The 19651-nt window shown below is 38.1% G+C and overlaps 1 protein-coding gene across 4 annotated transcripts in view; it reads left to right on the top strand.

Moving 5' to 3' along the window:
• VPS54 (VPS54 subunit of GARP complex) overlaps window positions 1-19651 on the top strand; it is a 135447-nt gene that overhangs the window by 9594 nt on the left and 106202 nt on the right. For 3 of the 4 annotated variants that reach the window (XM_049650292.1, XM_049650295.1, XM_049650291.1), the window contains exons 2-3: window positions 3837-4111; window positions 17503-17660. The gene's annotated coding sequence lies outside the window, so the exon portion shown is untranslated. The remainder of the gene's footprint in view (window positions 1-3836; window positions 4112-17502; window positions 17661-19651) is intronic. The other variant, XM_049650293.1, reaches the window with a different exon arrangement.

Raw genomic sequence — 19651 nt, 5'->3', positions numbered from 1 at the left:
GCTATTATAGGCAAACTTATGCAGACAGAGGACAAATGGAAAGAAAATATTTAGAAGATATTTCAAACCAATAAAAAATTAAAACCTAGCACATATATGATATCACTCATATGTGGAATTTAAGAAAACAAATGAGCAAAGGGGAAAAAAGAGAGAGAGAGGCAAACTAAGAAACAGACTCTTAACTATGGAGAACAAACTGATGGTTACCAGAGGGGAGGTTGGTGGGGAAATAGGTGATGGGGATTAAGGAGTACACTTACTGTGATGAGCACAGGGTGAAGATGCATGGAAGTGTTGAATCACTATATTGTACACCTGAAACTGATATAACACTGTATGTTAACCAACTGGAATTTAAATAAAAACTTTTTAAGAACTAGCGTTTATAAGGAGTTCCAGGAAATCAAATAAAGCACCCACTAGAAACTATTAAAGAGGTGCCTGCGTGGCTCAGTTGGTTGAGTGTCAGACTCTTGGTTTCAGCTCAGGTCATGATCCCACGGTTCATGGGTTCATGCCCCATGTCGGGCTCTGTGCGGACAGTGTGGAGCCTGCTTAGGATTCTCTCTCTTTCCCTCTCCCTCTCCCCCTTCCCTCCTCACGCATTCTCTCTCTCTCAAAATAAATAAACTTTCAAAAAAAAAGAAACTTAAAAAAAATACTCAGTGACACTTGTTAAAGACGGTGAGGCAGACTTTATTCAGAACCACTGCTATGGGGTTTTACAGTAGAGGGGATTGGGGTCAACTCAGAATACAACATGGGCAAGTTGGGGGTGGGAGGGGTCGGTGAATGGAAAATTACTAGGAGGAAACATCAGGGGTAAGAAGGCATCTGGCTAAATCCATCTCATAGGATTCTTGCTGAAGGCAGGCCAGGGTGACCAGACATCACCTGGGGGCAGAGGAGGATGAGGAACCTGATCAGATATCAAGGATGATCAGATATTGGGGGGAGGGTGGTGGTGGTTCTTGCTAAAACTAGATTTTACAAGGAAGTGTACATATCCCTCAGAGAAGGTTTAGGAGACTGAGAAGTTTGGTCAAGCAAAGAATTTTGTCAAAACATCAACAGAGCATATGAATAACCAGTTCTCAGAAGTGGAAAGCCAAATGACTAAGAAGGGTTGAAGAGAAGTTCAGTGTCACATGTAAACAGAGAAATGCATATTAAGACTAATTACTGGGGCCTCCTGAGTGGTTTAGTCGGTTAAGCATCGGACTCATGATTTCCACTCAGGTCATGATCTCACGGGTTCGTGAGATCAGGCCTTGAGTCAGGCTCTGCATTGACAGTGCGTAGCCTGCTTGGGATTCTCTCTCTCCCTTTCCCTCTGCCCGGCTCGCATGCTCTTTCTCTCTGAAAAGAAAAGAAAAGAGAAAAGAAAAGAAAAGAAAAGAGAAAAGGCTAATTACTCACACCTGATAGATTTGTAAAATTAAAAGGTGGCAATGAATTGGCAGTCTTAGCAAAGATGTGGGGAAGCAAGAATCCTCATGTGCTGCTGGCATGACTCATTAGATCCGAGATTCTGTGTGCACATGTACTCTCTCATACACACACACATGCAGTGGATGACTCAGGAATCCTTCTTCACACGGTTCACAAGGAGACGTGTATGAAGGTGTTTATCACAGGTTGTTTGTGGTACTGGAGGCAGTCTGGGGATCTATCACTAGAAGAATGGATATGGTAAAAGTATTGGACACATACTATGGAACCTTATGCAGCAGTTCAAAGAAATAAGCTAGATGTGCATAAAGGAACATGAAGAGACTTGAAAACAGCATTGTGTGAAAAAGCAATAAACAGTAAGAGCCGTCAAACAATACAGATTGAAAACCCATACGTTCATGAAACAACATGATAAAATTCAACTCGGGGATACATGGATATCCAGGCACATGTTAAATACATTAGAGTGGCTGCTGACACTGGAGATGAAGTGGGGAAATGAAAAAATAAAATAAGAAAGGGGCACCTAGGTGGCTCAGTCAGATAAGCATTTGACTCTTGATTTTGGCTCAGGTCATCATCTCACAGTTTGTGGGTTTGAGCCCCGCCTCAGGTTCTGCACTGACAGCGTGGACCTGCTTGGGATTCTCTCTCACCTTCTCTCTCTGACCCTCCCTCACACACACACACTCTCTCTCTCTCAAAATTAATACAAAATCTTAAAAAATAAAATAAAATAAAATAAAATAATAAAACAAGAAAAGGCCTCACATGGATGGTTGTGTACCATGAACTGCAGAGGGCAATTAACTCAAAATTTTGCACTTAAAGTCCAAAAGGAAAAAAAAAAAGAAGGACCTGAATCCTACAATTCTTGAAGTTTTTTCATTCCACAAATGAGACGTGATGTTTGCTTTTTTAGGTAATGCATGTAAACAGCTATGTGAGTAACTCGTCCATCTATCCAGTCCTTCCAGGTCTCAGGGGACATTTGAGCAAAGCACACATCCATGAAAAGCCAGTGGGTGAGAATGGTGTGGAGGATACACCTGTAAACTGAATTCTATAAACCAAAGCCTAAATGCAGCTTTATTTATGAAACTAAAAATACAGTGTGAGACCCATAATAAACATGTTGTAGGATCAGATCAGTGAGCCTAGCTTGGTTATTTTCATTCAGCAAATAGAAAAATTATTTGAGATATTATTTAACTCTGAAAAACAGAATAGAAGAGACAAGTAGCTTCAAGACATCTGCAAAAGCAATTCAGTTGGCAAAGGTAGATTATTTGGCCCCAGCAAGCACTGTAAAATGCATATACATACATATATGTGTGTGTATATATAAACGTTTTAAGTGAATTGATCTCAGGATTCTGTTTGCTTCAAAATCCCTTCAGTCAAACAGGAAACACGAAGGAGCCTGGTTTGATTCCAGGGCTCATCCTTTTTAAGCTGTCAGATCTGTCCTGAAGGGAATGAGAGCCAACAAGCCAAGTATTTCCCTGTTTCTGAGAAGGACTGCATACACCACCTGCGGAATGAATCTATTGACCTTTTTCAGTTTATTCTTTCTCATTTTCAACTGTCTCCCTAGACAGCTGATTGCTGGGAATTCACATGCCTTTTGGTTTTTGTTAGCTTTAAAACTGTAGCCACCTATCTTAAATTACACTCTAAAGTTAGCAGGGTCTGCTTGCCAATGGACGCCTGAGAGATGGGGAAGTGAGGGAAAGAGGGGTGAATTCTTTATTCTTGGGTGCTACATCATCACTTGATCCTGCCTCTGAGTTATCGTTTGTACTTAAAAATCCCTTTATTTGCCATTAGAGGGAATAATTCTATAAAATGTATTCAATCAGGACACTTAAACACTTGACAACATTTTTGGCTACCATTTCATTTGGCTATCGTTACACAGTGCAGGTTTAACTAAGAGCGTATCAAGATAGCCTTTAGCAGCACACCATGTGTAATTAAAGAAAATTAACTTTAAAATGTGTATACATGTGAAAGAATATAACTTTTTTAAAGTATATGAAGATCTACTACTAAAGTACAATTATCACAGATTCTTAGAACTTTGTAGAAGAAAGGAACCTTAGCAATTAATGACCTCTTCTCAGCCTCTTTATTTATTTATTTAATTTCTGACTCCATTGCAACATACTCAGTAACAATGGTTTGATGTAAGGAGTCTCACCTGGGAGGGACAAACATCTGTACCATAGCTTAAAAAGATTCCCTTTCTCATTCTTTCTTCACAGCAAGCTCATTCATTTTTAGAGACCATTTAGTGCTAATGGTTGATAAAAGTGATAGTGTGATTTATGGACTTTGTTTTTGTTTTTTTAAATGATTTATTTGTTTTATTTTAGAGAGACTGAGTGAAGGAGAGGAGTAGAGGGAGAGAGAGAATCTTAAGCAGGCTCCACACTCAGTGTGGACCCCAATGCGGGTTGATCCCACAACACTGGATGGTGACCTGAGCTGAAATCAAGAATCAGACGCTCAGCCGATTGAACCACCCAGATGCCCCAAGACTTCTCTTGTTTTATTGACCAGACTATTGCTTCATCTTGATCTGAATGACAGAAGGCAGCCATCTACAGGGCCATGGAATACAAAACAAGTCCCCATCTGCAGAGAAATTGTGAGTACCTGTACATTGTTGAGTATCATTTTCAACCCTATAATTAAATCCCACACTTCCTCTGCTATTATTATTTAGCATTCAATTAAAAGGTTTTTATTGCCTATTAGTATTAAAGTATTTGCAATATTATCAAAAGTCTAAAGGGGCACCTGACTAGCTCAGTCGGTAGAGCATGTGACTCTTGATCTCAGGGTTATAAGTTAGAGCCCCACGTTGAGTGGAGAGATTACTTAAAAAAAAAAAAAAAGCCTAAAATACTGTTAATCAATTAACAATTTTTACAATACGGTATCTGACTTTGATTGTTCAAAAGCTACTATCTGGGCTTTTGGTTTTTTAATTTTTTTTAAATATTTATTTTTGAGAGAGAGAGAGAGAGAGCAGGGGAGTGACAGAGAGAGACACACACACAGAATCTGAAGCAGGCTCGAGACTCTGAGCTGTCAGCACAGAGCTCGACCTGGGGCTCAGACTGACAAACCGTGAGATCATGACCTCTTAACATACTGAGCCACACAGACTCTTAACATACTGAGCCACACAGGCGCCCTGTAATTTTCTTTTTCTTTTTTTTTTTTAATTTTTTTTTAACGTTTATTTATTTTTGAGACAGAGAGAGACAGAGCATGAACGGGGGAGGGGCAGAGAGAGAGGGAGACAGAATCGGAAGCAGGCTCCAGGCTCTGAGCCATCAGCCCAGAGCCCGACGCGGGGCTCGAACTCACGGGCTGTGAGATTGTGACCTGAGCTGAAGTCAGACGCTTAACTGACTGAGCCACCCAGGTGCCCTTTCTTTTTCTTTTTAAAAAATGTTTAGTTATTTATTTTGAGAGAGAGATATCGAGCAGGGGAGGGACAGAGAGAGAGGCAGAGAATCCCAAGCAGGCTCCACACTGTCAGTGCAGAGCCCAACGAGTGGCTCAACAAGGGGCTCAAACTCACAAATGGTGAGATCATGACCTGAGCCAAAATCAAGAGTTGGATGCTTAACCGACTGAGCCACCCAGGCACCCCTGGTTTTTTAAATTTTATCACACATATTCATGTAGAAAAGTTGCAAAATACAGCTGAACAAAAAGAGACAACAATTTTTCATAATCTCATCACCTATAGAAAATAGCATTTTCCCGTATATACTGCTCGTATTCATTTTTGTCTTAAATAAGAATACTTTATTTTAAAATTTTTACCCAAATAGACTTGTTTCTACAAAGGTGAGCTTCTGAGAAACCAGCTTCCTTTGTGCAGACAGCAGATTCCGCACTAGAGGGAAGGAAGTGGCTCATATCCTGGCTAACAGGGGATCATTGTTTCTCTATCAGAACTGGCATAAAGCCTTCTTCAGCCAGAAAGACAATTATGTGACAGAATCCAAGAGTTGGGCCTGCCTTAGGAGAAAATGGCTTAAAGACAAATTTTACTCACATATGGAGTTTGTTTGGTATTTTCCATGCCTTCTTTCTAATTATTAAAAGCCAGAAAAACTTGAGTTTAAATCCCAGCTATTCCTTACAAGCCAGGTAATGGTAGATAAGTTATGAAGCCCCTTTGCCACAGTTTCTTCATCTGTTAAACAGGGACAGTAATAATACCAACCTCACTGGGTTCTTGTAAAGACCAATGAGCTTACAGAGGTCTTGCTGCCTGGCCTGCTGTAAGGTTTCAATAAATGTCGACAGCATTATTGTTGTAGTTGTGGATTGCCATGAGGATTATATGAAATACTCTATTTGAAATTCCTGCCACACTTAGGAATTATTATTACAATCCTTAGTATTGCAGGGAGGACTTGTTTTTAACCACCCACATTTCTTTGGGCAGCACCCTGGTTTTTTACTATACTCTGGTGCTATTCAATAGAACTTTCTATGATCACAGAAATGCTCCATAATCTGTGCTGTCCATTATAGCAGCCATTAGCCAAATGTAGCCATTGAGCTCTTGAAATGTGGCTAGTGCAACTGAGGGTTGAATTTTTAGTTTTAATTTTATTTAACTTTAATTTAAATAGCCACCCTAGCCTCCTGTTTCTCTCTGTTCCTACTCCTGTCTAATCACTTCAATTGCCTTTAGGCACAAAGCAAATCCATCTGTAGGGACTCTAGTGAATGTCTCCACAGTCATATTAAATTTTGAATAACGTCATTTTCTACATAGTGTGTTCTTGATAAATGATAAATTGTACTCCCACCATTAATAATGTAAAAACAAACTGGATATGTTCGCAATGTCAAGCTTCTCCACTAAGTCTGGCTTTCCACAGCATTTTGTAAACTTGCATGAGAAGAATTTAATAATCTTTTCAAAAAACATTTGGCAGCTTAGTTTAAAAGGCTGCTTTATCAAGCCCCATGTTGAGCATAGAGCTTACTTTAAAATGAATGAATGAATGAATAGCTGCTTTACAGATCTGGAATGAAAAGGGAGTACTTCTCCCTCACAGTACACAACAGGGTAATTCTTGATCTGTTCTGATTCTGTGTTGTTGTGTCAATTCTGTACTTTCCTGTGGACTTTTGCTCATAGTCACCTCTGAGCCTCAGGCTGACACCCTTCACCCACCACACCTGTTTGGTGTTGAGTCAAAACTTGACTAGGCTCCCTGAGAGCAGCCACTGAGTAACTCAGAGCCAATGGCTCACCCAGAGGTGAGTCCATAACTCATCTTCCAGGTTTCAGGGTCCCTGCTTCTCTTCCCTGTTATAAGGCCAATCTTAACTTCAGGTTCTAGATAAATCACCTGACCCTTATATCAAAGTAAAGCTATAAAACCAAAACCAGTTTTGGTTAGGTAAGCCTGGCTCTTCCCTCTCCTGGGGAAAGGCTGCCACCTGCTGTAATACATCAGCATTGGGCTTTTCCAAGGTCACTGAACAACTACTTCCTCTGTTCAAATGAATGTATGCACAACCACACCTGCCTTCCCCTCCGGTGTGTCAAGAATGCAAAGAGGAGGGCAAACCATTAGGCATTCCAAAACTGAGGGCAACAAAGCAAACTCATCCATATGAATGGTGCCCAGAAGGAATTGGCATCTCTCTCTGAATGTGAGAGCGTTCATTCCTCACCACTCAGCAACACTATTTTTTCAAGTTAGCTCATAGCAACCTTCATAAAATCTGTTGTTAAGAGGCTTATTATTTCCTCGATCCTTCCAGTTCTATGTATCTATATCTATTTTTCACAGCCCTAGAAAGTCTTTGGTAGGAGAAAGGATGAGAAGAGAATAAAAATTGATAGTTTATAGGGCAGTATCCCTGAGCCTTGTACTCTTTCTTCAAAAACCCTAAAACTCAATGAAATACTCTGTAGTCACGAGAACTGCTGCTGCTATACATGACATGGTTGAATCTTAGAAGCATAATGTTAAGTGAAGTAAGCCAGACACCAAACAATAGAATAGATATTTATTATTTATTTGTATATAAATATATATATTTGTATGTAAATAAATATATATTTATATTATATATATATTTATATATAAAGTTTGCAATGTAATTTTATGTATATAAAGTTCAAAAACAGGCAAAATTAAATGAAGCTGATAGTGGTTAACTATGGGGGTGGGGTAGTGGTGGGATTTAGGACACGCTACCCAGAAATGTGGCATCTTGGCATAATGAATATTTTAAAAGCTAAAAGAATTCGAGAAAAAGACAGAGCAGGAAGGTCACTCTGACCTCCCCCTCATCACTCCCCCTTCTCCACTGAAACAGGTCATAAAACTCATGTGACAAGTGCCCTCCCTATACCCGGAGGAAAGATTCATCCTTATCTAGGAAGACAAGGAGATGCCAAGAAGAATTCTAAGAAATAGGCCTTGCTAAGTTTCTCCCAGTTCACTGTAATTACCTCATACTCCTTAACCTATCATAGTCCTCCATAACTGTCCAGTCTTCAGCAAACCCAGCATAAAAATACATAGCTCTGTTTCCTTGGGTCTTTACTTCCTTATGAAGGCTTCAATAAGTCATGTAAAACTTCTATTAAATAAATTTTTATGTTTTTCTCCTGTTAATCTGTCCTTATAAGTTTATCTTTTTTTAATATTTATTCATTTTTGAGAGACAAAGTGTGAGCGGGGGAGAGGCAGAAAGAGAGGCAGACACAGAATCAAAGCAGGCTCCAGGCTCTTAGCTGTCAGCACAGAGCCTGACATGGGGCTCTAACTCACAAACCATGAGATCATGCCTTGAGCCCAAGTCAGATGCTTAACAGACTGAGTCACCCAGGCGCCCCTGTCTTTGTAAGTTTAATTTTCAGACCCAGTCAGGTACCCTACTTCTTCACCTTCAGCAGTAATCTGGAAAGGACATAAAGGGACTCCTGGAGTATTTGTAATGTTCTATTTTTTGACATGAGATATAGTTACATGTTTTCATTTTGTGAAAATTAGTTGAGCAATGAATTTTAAGGCATGTATGATACACATCAATAAAAAAATCCTTACTTGTTAAAGAAACTAAAGTATTCATGAGTAAAATAATATGATACCTGAGATTTTTTTTTTCCTTAGAAAACTTCAGAAAAATAACTGGGTATGGGATAGATGAAACAAAAATATAGAATTTTTAAAAAAAATTTTTTTTACATTTATTTATTTTTGAGAAACAGAGTGAGACAAAGCGTGAGTAGCGGAGGGGCAGAGAGAGAAGGAGACACAGAATCTGAAGCAGGCTCCAGGCTCTGAGCTGTCAGCGCAGAGCCTGATGCGGGGCTCGAACCCATGAACTGTGAGATCATGACCTGAGCCAAAGTCGGACGCTCAACCGACTGAGCCACCAGGTGCCCCAAAAGTATAGAATTTAATAATTTGTTAAGCTGTAGGATAGATACATGAAAGTACATTATTCTATTTTCTCTCCTTTTGTGTATTTGAATGTTTTTATAATAAAAAGGTTTTAAAAATCATGGGTGAAATTTTAATCTTACTGTAGAGAACAACATAAAACCCAAAGTCATAAATGGGAAAAAACGATGAGGCTTCCACATCCATTCCAGCCCCTTCCTTCCATTGTAAAGGCTGTAAAATAAAATTCTGGCTTTGCTAGCCCCCTGGCATTGAGCCCCTCTGTGACCTAATGCTAGTAACCGAGGTGCAGGCAGAAATCATACATTATAGCTACATAAATAAATAATACAAATCAAAATAACAGTGAGGTATCTTTTTTCACCTGTTGGATTGATAAAGATCAAAGAGATTGTTAATACAAAATGTCGACAGTTTGAGAACACAGTAGTTGTTTTTCACTATTGGTGGAAATCTAAGTTTATATAAAATATTATGAAAGGGTAATTTGGAAATATTTATCAAAATTCTCCTGAAAGCAAAAGCAACATTTAAGTGGTAAGAGTGGGCATGGATTTGTCGTGATGACCATCGGATGATATATGGAAGTGTTGAATCACTATTTTGTACACCTGAAACTAATATAACACTGTATGTTAACTAACTGGAATTAAAATAAAAACCGAAACTAAAAAAAAATTTTTTTAAGTGGGCAGAGAGGGGTGCCTGCGTGGCTCAGTTGGTTAAGCTTCCGACCTTTGATTTCAGCTCAGGTCATGATCTCAAAGTTCATGAGATCAAGCTCCATGTCGTGATGACAGCATGAAGCCTGCTTGGGATCCTCTCTCTCTCTCTCTCTCTCTCTCTCCCCCTCCCCCTGCTCATATGCACACATGTGTGCATCCTCTCTCTCTCTCTCTCTCTCTCTCTCTCAAAATAAATAAATAAACTTAGAAAGAGTGGGCATGGAAAGGAGGTAACAGTTATAAGAGTCTATGTAGAATCAAAGTTAGTTAATTATATGACTGACTAACTGTGGAGAAAAGGCTCCAAAATTACTAAGGACAGTAACAGAAATAGGGAGTCAGGAGGAGACACTTGTGTGGTGGAGGAGATAAACTTTCTTTTTCTCCTACCTACTGGCAAAGATTTTTTTTTAATTTTTTTATGTTTATTTATTTTTGAAAGAGAGAGAGACAAAGTGCAAGTAGGGTAGGGGCAGAGAGAGAGGGAGGCACAGAATCCGAAGCAGGCTCCAGGCTCTGAGCTGTCAGCACAGAGCCCGACGCGGGGCTCGAACTCACGAACTGCAAGATCATGACCTGAGCCAAAGTTGGACGCGTAACTGACTGAGCCACCCAGGTGCCCCGAAGATTTTCAAAAATAACTTAGTTTGGCAAAGTTGTAGAGAAATGGATACTTGTCATATGGTGTCCATATAAGTGATTACAACTTCTGGAAGACAATTTTACAGTATATAGCAAAAACCTAAAAAATGTTAGGCTTATTAAGCCATCAATTCCAATTCTACCTGAAGAATGTACATAAACATTTCTTACTTAATTTTTTCCCATCAAAGTCCTATATGGACATGCTACTAAAAAAATTAATTATTTTAAAAGACATATAAGGATGCAGTGGGACCTCTGCTCCATCTCGTATCCATGCTGCTTTTGAGAGGCTACCACTTTCAACCTCTAGCTACTTTATCTATCATTGATCTCTTTGTGTTTAAATAATTTGTTAGCTCAGCTATTTCTTCTTTCCTTCCTTCTTTTTTTGGGGGAGGGGGGAGGATAGTTGATGCACAATGTTTCTTTAGTTTCAGATGTATAACATAGTGATCCAACAAGTTTATACATTATGCTGTGCTCACAAGTGTCCCTGCTATCTGTCACCATACAACACTATTACAGTATCATTGATATATGCCTTATGCTGTGCCTTTTATTCCTTTTACTTTTTCATTCCATAACTGGGAGCCTGTATCTCCTATTCCCCTTCACCCATTTTGTCTGACCCCCTCCACACCTCCCCTCTGGTAACCATGAGTTTGTTCTCTGTATTTATAGGTCTGATTCTGCTTTTGTTTGTTTATGTGTTTGTTGGTTGTTTTAGATTCCACTTGAGTGAAGTCACATGGTATTTGTTTTTCTCATATGACCTATTTCACTTAACATAATACCCTCTAGGTCCATCGATGTTGTCTCAAATGGCACAATCTCATCCTTTCTTAAGGCTACATAATGTTCCATTGTGTGTATGTATGTGTATATATATACACCATATCTCCCTTATCTATTCGTCTATTCAATGGACACTTAGGTTGCTCCCATATGTTGGCTATTGTAAATACTGCTACAATAAATATAGGGGTGAATATATCTTTTCAAGTTAGTGTTTTTATTTCCTTCAGGTAAATGCCCGATAGTGGAATTATTGGATCATATAGTATTTCTAGTTTTAATGTTTTGAGGAAACTTTATACAGTTTTCAACAGAGGCTGTACCTATTTACATTCCCACCTGTAGTGCCTGAGGATTCCTTTTTGTCTATATCTCTATATCTCTATCTCTATATCCTATATCTCTATATCCTCTCTATATCTCTATCTATATATATAGATATATATCTATATCTCTATATTCTCTATATCCTCTCTATATCCTTTTTCTCTATATCCTCACCAACACTTGTTTTTTCTTGTGTTTTTTATTTTAGTCATTCTGATAGGTGTGAGGTGATATCTCATTGTGGTTTTGATTTGTGTTTCCCTAATGACTAGTGATGTTGAACATCTTTTCATGTGTCTGTTGGCCATCTGTATGTCTTCTTTGGAAAAATTTCTGCTCAAGTCCTCTGCCCACTTTTTAATTGTATTGCTTATTGTTGTTGTTGTTGGTGGTGGTGTTTTGGTGTTGAGTTGTATAAGTTCTTTATATATTTTGGATATTAACCCCTTATTGGATATGCCACTTGCAAATATCTTCTCCCATTCAGAAGTTTACCTTTTGTTTTGTTGATGGTTTCCTTTGCTGTGCAAAAGCTTTTTATTTTGATGTAGTCCCAATAGTTTATTTTTGCTTTTGTTTCCCTTGCCTTAGGAGACATGTCTAGTAAAATGTTGCTATGGCTAATGTCAGAGAAGTTACTGCTGTTTTTTCCTAGGATTTTTATGGTTTCAGATCTCTCATTTAGGTCTTTACTGTTCAGCTATTTTTTGATTTATCAACTGAAAACATCCTGTTATGATAGTTGAGGATTTAGCTCTTTCCCACCTCCTCCCACTATGGTTTTATCGTAATCTTTAAATGTCACATAGCAAAACTTTTTGGCAAAATCATCTTAAGGTAAAAATGTGATTAATTCAGTAGTCAATATTTACATAATTATGAATATAAAGACTTCCAAGTGTCAAATGGCTAGCAATATATTTTTTCAAACCTACAAACACAAAACCAGGAAACCATTTATTGGTTCTTTTTTTTTTTTTTCAAAAAAAAAAATCCCTGTCCTCTTTTTTTTTTATTTTATTAAAGTATAGTTAATGCATAATGTTACATCAGGTTACAGCAGAGTGATTTGACAAGTCTATGCTATGCTCACCGCAAGTGTGATGATGCTCACCATCTGTCCCTCTGTCCCCTTGATCTATCTAATCAGCACTGGCTGTGCCCTTGGCTTTGAGGCTCCAGGACTTCATCTCTCATCCTCTAGCTCAGCTCTCCCATTTTCTTCACTCTGTCTTCTTTCTCAGCTGACTCTTATATCTCTTAAAGGTCTTTATTCCTCCTTCACTCTGTATTAGCGGTTGGATATAAAATACTTAGCAAAACACAATTTCACTTCAGAATGTTGAAGATAGTATTCCATCATGTTTCTAGAATGGAATGATCCTGTTGAGAACCCTAAAGTTATTGTTTCTCCTTCTTCTTCTTTTTTTTAATGGTTTGTTTCCCCTTCATTTTGATGCGATCATTTTCCCCCCTTTAGAAGCTTTAATGATCCTTAATCTCAGTGCTCTGATATTTCATCATCATGTCCATGTAATAGGCCTTTTTCATTCATTTGGCTGGATATTTCAACCTAGAGATTCATGTTCTTCAGATCAGATCAGTTTTCTTGGATTTTGTCTGTAATTTTTTCCTCCTTCATTTTTGTTCTATATTCTCTGGAACTCTGGATGAAAAATGGAATTTCTGCTTGATGTTTGTTAAGTTTCTTACATTTTTCCCTTATTTTCCATCTCTTTGTCTTCTTGTTTGACTTTCTGGGAGGTATCTTCAGTGTTCTCCTAAACTTCTTTTGGATTTTTTTTATTTCAGTGGTTATATTTTTAATTTTCTTTTCTTTCTTTCTTTCTTTAGGTAATCTCTATGCCCAATACAGGGCTTGAACTCACAACCCCAAGGTCAAGAGTTGTACTCCCTACCCACTGAGCCAGCCAGGTGTCCTTATATTTTTCATTTTCAAATGCTTTTTTAAAAAGGGTTTTTTTCTTCTACGTCTCACATCATGTCTGTTTCCTCTGAGTTCTTTTTTTGTTTGTTTGTTACCTCTGACATTGTAGAGTTTTCTTAAATTTTCTGGTGATTCTTGGGTCTCTGTTCTTTTTGTGCATGAGAAAAATCAACTAAGAAAGTAAATTGAAAGCCCTTGCCAGGATGAGGAGGCAGGTCGAATGGTGGGCTTCTGTGGCTGATCATTTGGTACTAGTGTACCTTTTTACTGGCTGATTACCAAATGTCAGTATGTGAAAATATTTTTTTCTGAGGGTATTTAGTTTCTCCATTAAAGAATTCTCCATTCTCCTGTCTTAAACATTTTGTGAGCAAAGTATAGAAATGGACTTGAGTAACATTGACGTTATTACTACATACCGAATTTGTTTATATATTTAGGTTGGTGCAACCAAGGAAATTCAGGTTACATGTGTGTAACATGTATACCCACATTAAATAAATCATCTGGAAATACATATACCAAAAATTTAAAATTGTTATCTTAGTGTGGGTTCATAAGTGATTTTCATTTTCTTCTTTCTACAAAATTAAAATGTAATTTTTAAGATTATTTAAGTTAAACTAAATCATAAGAAACAAGCCAAGTTTTAATGTTTATTTATTTTTAAGAGAGAGAGACAGAGCACAAACAAAGGAGGGGCAGAGAGAGAGAAGGAGACACAGAATCTGAAGCAGGCTCCAGGCTCTGAGCTGTCCGCACAGAGCCCAACACAGGGCCCGAACCCATGAACTGTGAGATCATGACCTGAGCTGAAGTCAGATGCTTTACCAACTGAGCCACCAGGCATCCAAAACAAGCCAATTTTTTAAAAGGACAAAACATTTCAACAGATATTTTACCAAAGAAGATATATAGATAGCAAATAAGTACATGCAAAGATACACAATATCTTTGGTCATTAGGGAAATACAAATTAAAACTACAGTGAAAAACCACTACGCACTCACTAGAATGGCTTTTGAAAACTAAACTTACAGTAGGGGCACCTGGTTGGTTCAGTCAGTAGAGTATACAACTCTTGATCTCAGGGTCGTGAGTTTGAGCCCCATGTTGGGTATAGAGTTTATTTAAAAATAAATAGATGCTCGTGAGTGGCTCAGTTGGTTAAGCGACCAACTCTTGATTTTGACTCAGGTCATGATTTCATCGTTCATGAGTTCAAGCCCTACGGTGGGCTCTGTGCTGACAGCGTGGAGCCTGCTTGGGATTCTCTCTCTCTCTCTCTCTCTCTCTCTGCCCCTCCCCCACTCATGCTCTCTTTCTCTCTCACTCTCAAAATAAATAAATAAACATAAATAAAAATAAAAACAAAGCTTACATTACCTAGTGCTGGTTAGGATGCTAGTTAGAGCAGTTCTTTTTTTTTTTTTCTTTTTTTTTTAATGTTTATTTTTGAGAGAGAAAGAGACAGAGTGCGAGTGGGGGAGGGGCAGAGAGAGGGAGATACAGAATCTGAAGCAGGTTTCAGGCTCTGAGATGTCAGCGCAGAGCCTGACACGGGGCTCGAACCCATGAACTATATAAGATCATGACCTGAGCCAAAGCCGGATGCTTAACTGACTAAGCCACCTAGGTGCCCCTAGAACAATTCTTATACATTATAAATGGGGATGCAAATGCAGCAACTTTGGAATGCAGTTTGGCAGTTTTTATGAAGTTACACACTTACCATATGACCACCATAATCCCACTCCTAGCTAGATATTTATCCAAGATAAATAAAAGTATATGTTCACACAAAAATCTGTTTGTGAGTATTTATAACAGGTTTATTCACAATAGCCCAAACCTGGAAACAACCCAAATCTCCTTCAACTGTAATACTTCTATACCATGGAATGAAACTCAGCAATCAAAACAAGTGAACTATTGATACCTCAACAATATGGATGAATCTCAAATGCATTATGCTAAGTGAAAGATGCCAGACTCAAAAGGCTTTATATTTTCTGATTCCTGTTAGATGACATTCTGGAAAAGGCAAAACTATAGGAACAGAGAACAGATTGGTGGTTACCAAGGATTTGGGGCAAGGGGATGGAATAACAAAGGGACAGCATGAGGGAATTTTCTGAATGATGGCACTGTTCTGTCTCTTGATTATGTGACTCTCTGCTTTTGTCAAAATTTATAATGCTATGCATCGAAAGAGTGACTTTTATTGTGTGTAAATAAATATTTTAAATATATTAAACTATCCCTTTGTGTTGACACCAAAACAAAATAAATAAGGAGGAGTTAAGCATTTCAAAAGGATCCTATACATGCTTCCACTAAATAGCAAGACTCCTCTGGCATTAAAATATAATTAAATGTGGGGCGCCTGGGTGGCGCAGTCGGTTAAGCGTCCGACTTCAGCTAAGTCACGATCTCGCGGTCCGTGAGTTCGAGCCCCGCGTCAGGCTCTGGGCTGATGGCTCGGAGCCTGGAGCCTGTTTCCGATTCTGTGTCTCCCTCTCTCTCTGCCCCTCCCCCGTTCATGCTCTGTCTCTCTCTGTCCCAAAAATAAATAAAAAACGTTGAAAAAAAAAATTTTTTTTAAATAAAAAAAAATATATATATATATAATTAAATGTATAGGGGCACCTAGGTGGCTCAGTTGATTAAGCATCCAACTTTGTCTCAAGTCATGATCTAGTGGTTTGTGAGTTTAAGCCCCACATCCTGCTTGCTGCTGTCGGCTTCAGATCCTCTGCTCCTCTCTCTCTGCCTCTCTCCTGCTCTAAATACATACATACATATATAACAACATATATACATAAAAAAATAAAATATAATTAAATTTATAAAATTAATTCATATGAAGATTTTAGAACATATCTATAGTATGTTGTCTGAATATTAGCAATTCTTAGCCCATGAAGCCGTAAGAATTGCATCTTTTGCCCTTGAAAAGATAAGACGTTGGTCAAAGAGAATCTGGATAAGACACAGTTACATCAATGCAACTCCATCCCTACTCTCTCATTCATTAAATATATGTTTATATGGGGCACCTGGGTGGCTCGATCAGTTAAGTGTTCTACTTCAGCTCAGGTCACGATCTTATGGTTCGTGAGTTCAAGCCCGGCATCATGCTCTGTGCTGACAGCTCAGAGCCTGGAGCCTGTTTCAGATTCTGTGTCTCCCTCTCTCTCTCTGCCCCTCCCCTACTCATGCTCTGTCTCTCTCTCTCTCTCAAAAAATAAACATTAAAAAATTAAAAACACATGTTTATAATTATTTACAAATATTTGTTGGTTGCTTACTAATAAGGAAGAGATGATAATGTAGAAAATACAGAGACAAATCATAAGTCTTATGCTTAAGGTCCAGTAGGGGAAACAAACCACGTAATGTATACCTATATTACAAAGCAGAAAATGACTAGTGTGGCATGAAGTGTGGAAGAGGGATAAAGAGTAGAGGTTTGTTTTTTCTTAGTAGTGAGGTCAGAGATCACTTCTGGAGTTTGTATATATAGAGCTGGGGGTGGGGAGTGTTAGAAAGGGCCCAGGGAAGGTAAATCAAAGAATGGAGAAAAACAAAACAAAATTAAAAGAAACCCAGAGATTTTTTTTTTTACAAATATGAGAAATAGCTGTGAACACACCAGCTATCATCCTTATCATTGTCATCATCATCTAAACAGATTTGTCATATTAACTGTTTTGCTCACCACACTAATTTGCTGCCAACCTTATTTATTATAATAGCTATTCTTGTATTCTTCCAGTGGAATTTTCAGTGTTAGCTGCAAGTTCCTGTGTTCTAATCACTGGAAACTTGGTTTTGTTGAGTTTGTCATTAAATGTTAATAAGTATGATTACTCAGTTTAAAATAATACATCTTACTTCAGCCTTTTTCTCCATTCCTGCCTTTGCCATTGCAAATGGTACCCCTTAAAAATGCTGCATGAAATCATTTATTTCTCTGGTATTTCCATTATTATTAAACTTCATTTTAAATTATGTTGTTCCTGTCTCTTTCAACCAGATTAAAAGGATGAGCAGATCAATTTTCACATGCCCTCTGTAACTGGAATTTTTAGTACTTCAATCATGTCCCTTTATATTCTTTTCACTTTTGCAGGCTAAGTAATCACATTGTGTCAGTTGCTGCAGTGAAACTTGAAACCTGATCAGTGAAGAAGCTTGCAATTTAACAGAAAACAAGGCATACCAGGATCTTCTGCTCCAGATATACTTTGAGGATTCTAGTCTCTTTTTGAAAATGCCCTGACATTCCTGGTTAGTTTAGTTGTTACAATTCTTGCCCTAAACAAGTTTGTAAAGTTGTTGTTTTTTAAGGAATATTATACTTAACAACTCCTAGGCAACTCACTGTATAGTCTTATAACACTGCTTAACCATACATAATTTGTGGAAAATGACATGTGCTGGGTAAATGACTTTCCTGGTTAAGCCCTTTTATCTTTCTCTTTGCATGACTCGGAATTTTGAGTTGCTTCATTTCTAGAAATGATGCCATTACTGAGAGGAAGACACATGCTGCTAGTTGCTGTTTTGAACACACCCTTGACAATGTTTTGGTATTGTTGTCATTTGTCTTTTTTTACTAAGGACAAATAAGGACAAGTTCCGCCCCCCCTCCGCCCCCTGCCCTGTGTGTGTGTGTGTATATGTGTGTGTGTGTGTGATTGGAAATGGCAGTTAATGCCAGTTAATTGGGTCTGGTTAATTTGAGGTTTCACTGTTAGCAGACCAAATTATCTCAGCTCTAGAAACACCTGAAATAAATTCCCTTATTTTTCTTCTCATAGTCACTAGTCCTTCTAAACTAAATATTATTCACAAAGCTATATCTTTCAACTCTTTGTGAAACCATGCCATTAACAGCTATCAAACGCCTCTTCTATACTTCAGTTTGCCAATTCAATAGCTGGTGGTTCTGAATGCGTAAAGTCCCCTTGAATGTCAAGAGCGAACACAGGCTATGGGATATGAGGAGGATATGGGATATGAGGGCACATTTGATAGCGATTTGCACAGTCATAAGCCCTAGACAGTAAGGAAAATGGGTGGCATACCAAAAAGGCACCAGTATCAGCATTAATTCCTCAAAATTCTTTTAAGTTTACCATGCACAAGCCACGGAGAAGACATACCATCATGTAGTAGTCTACTATGGAAACTAAGAGGTCCACTAAAAGGGGTGCCTATCTGGCTCAGTCAGAAGAGCTGTGACTCCTGATCTTGGGGTTGTGGGTTCAAGCCCCACACTGGGTGTAGAGATTACCTAAAAAAAAAATTTAAAAAAAAAGAAGAAGAAGAGGTCCACTAATAGCTTGAATGGGAGCTAGTATGTCATAAATACCATGTTCATGGTTCAGGAAATAAATGATATGACATTTAATAAAAGAGATGACATCTGAGTTGATTTTTGAAGAAGGGATAAGATTTGAATAGGTGAAGGAAAACCAAGTCTGTTCAGGGGTAGTAAGGAAAGATGCATGAGGTGAATAATGACACAAAGGCTTAGACAGGCAGGTAGGATCAAATTAGGGAAAACTTTTGCAAGTCACAGTTTGAACCTCATTCCAAATAAATGAACGTTTTCAACCAAGTCATTGGCCAATAGCCCAGACTTTGGCATTAGATAGATTGAAGCCCAAATCCTGATTCCACTTACTTTGTGTGATCTTGAGCAAGTCACTTACCCTGCCTCTCCAAGCAGCAGGTTAATAATCTCTATCTCACAAGGCTGTTATCAGGATTAAATGCAATTGAAACATGAAACACTCATTCATTCAGAAAATATTTATTGACCCTCCACCATGTATGTCCCAGACAATGAGCTTTGTACTGGTGATACAGAGATAATGGCCAAAACCCTGTCAAGGAACTCATGAGGCAATGGAAAAGACAGGTAAATAAACAGAAAATTACAATACAGTGTAAGTGAGCAAAATTAGAGGAACTAAGTAACTCAGATCAGAGAAGAGGATGGTAAAGAAAGCTTACAGGGGAAGCTGTCCCTTAGGCACCTGAAAGTAGCCTCTTAGAGGTGAACTGAAATACAAGTCATTTTGCAAGGTCTGATTATTTTTACTAATGACATTACATTGTAGTTTCTATCAAAAACAAACAAAACTCTAAATGGATTTTTGTTATTTTTTGTTTAGTTGGTTGTTTTGGGCTTATTTCTTTTCTTCTTTTTGTTATTTAATTTTATTTTATTTTATTTTATTTTATTTTATTTTATTTTATTTTATTTTATT

This window comes from Panthera uncia (genome assembly GCF_023721935.1).
Source record: "Panthera uncia isolate 11264 chromosome A3 unlocalized genomic scaffold, Puncia_PCG_1.0 HiC_scaffold_11, whole genome shotgun sequence".
In the NCBI taxonomy this organism is placed as follows: domain Eukaryota; kingdom Metazoa; phylum Chordata; class Mammalia; order Carnivora; family Felidae; genus Panthera; species Panthera uncia.
This window is presented reverse-complemented; position numbering and strand designations above follow the sequence as displayed.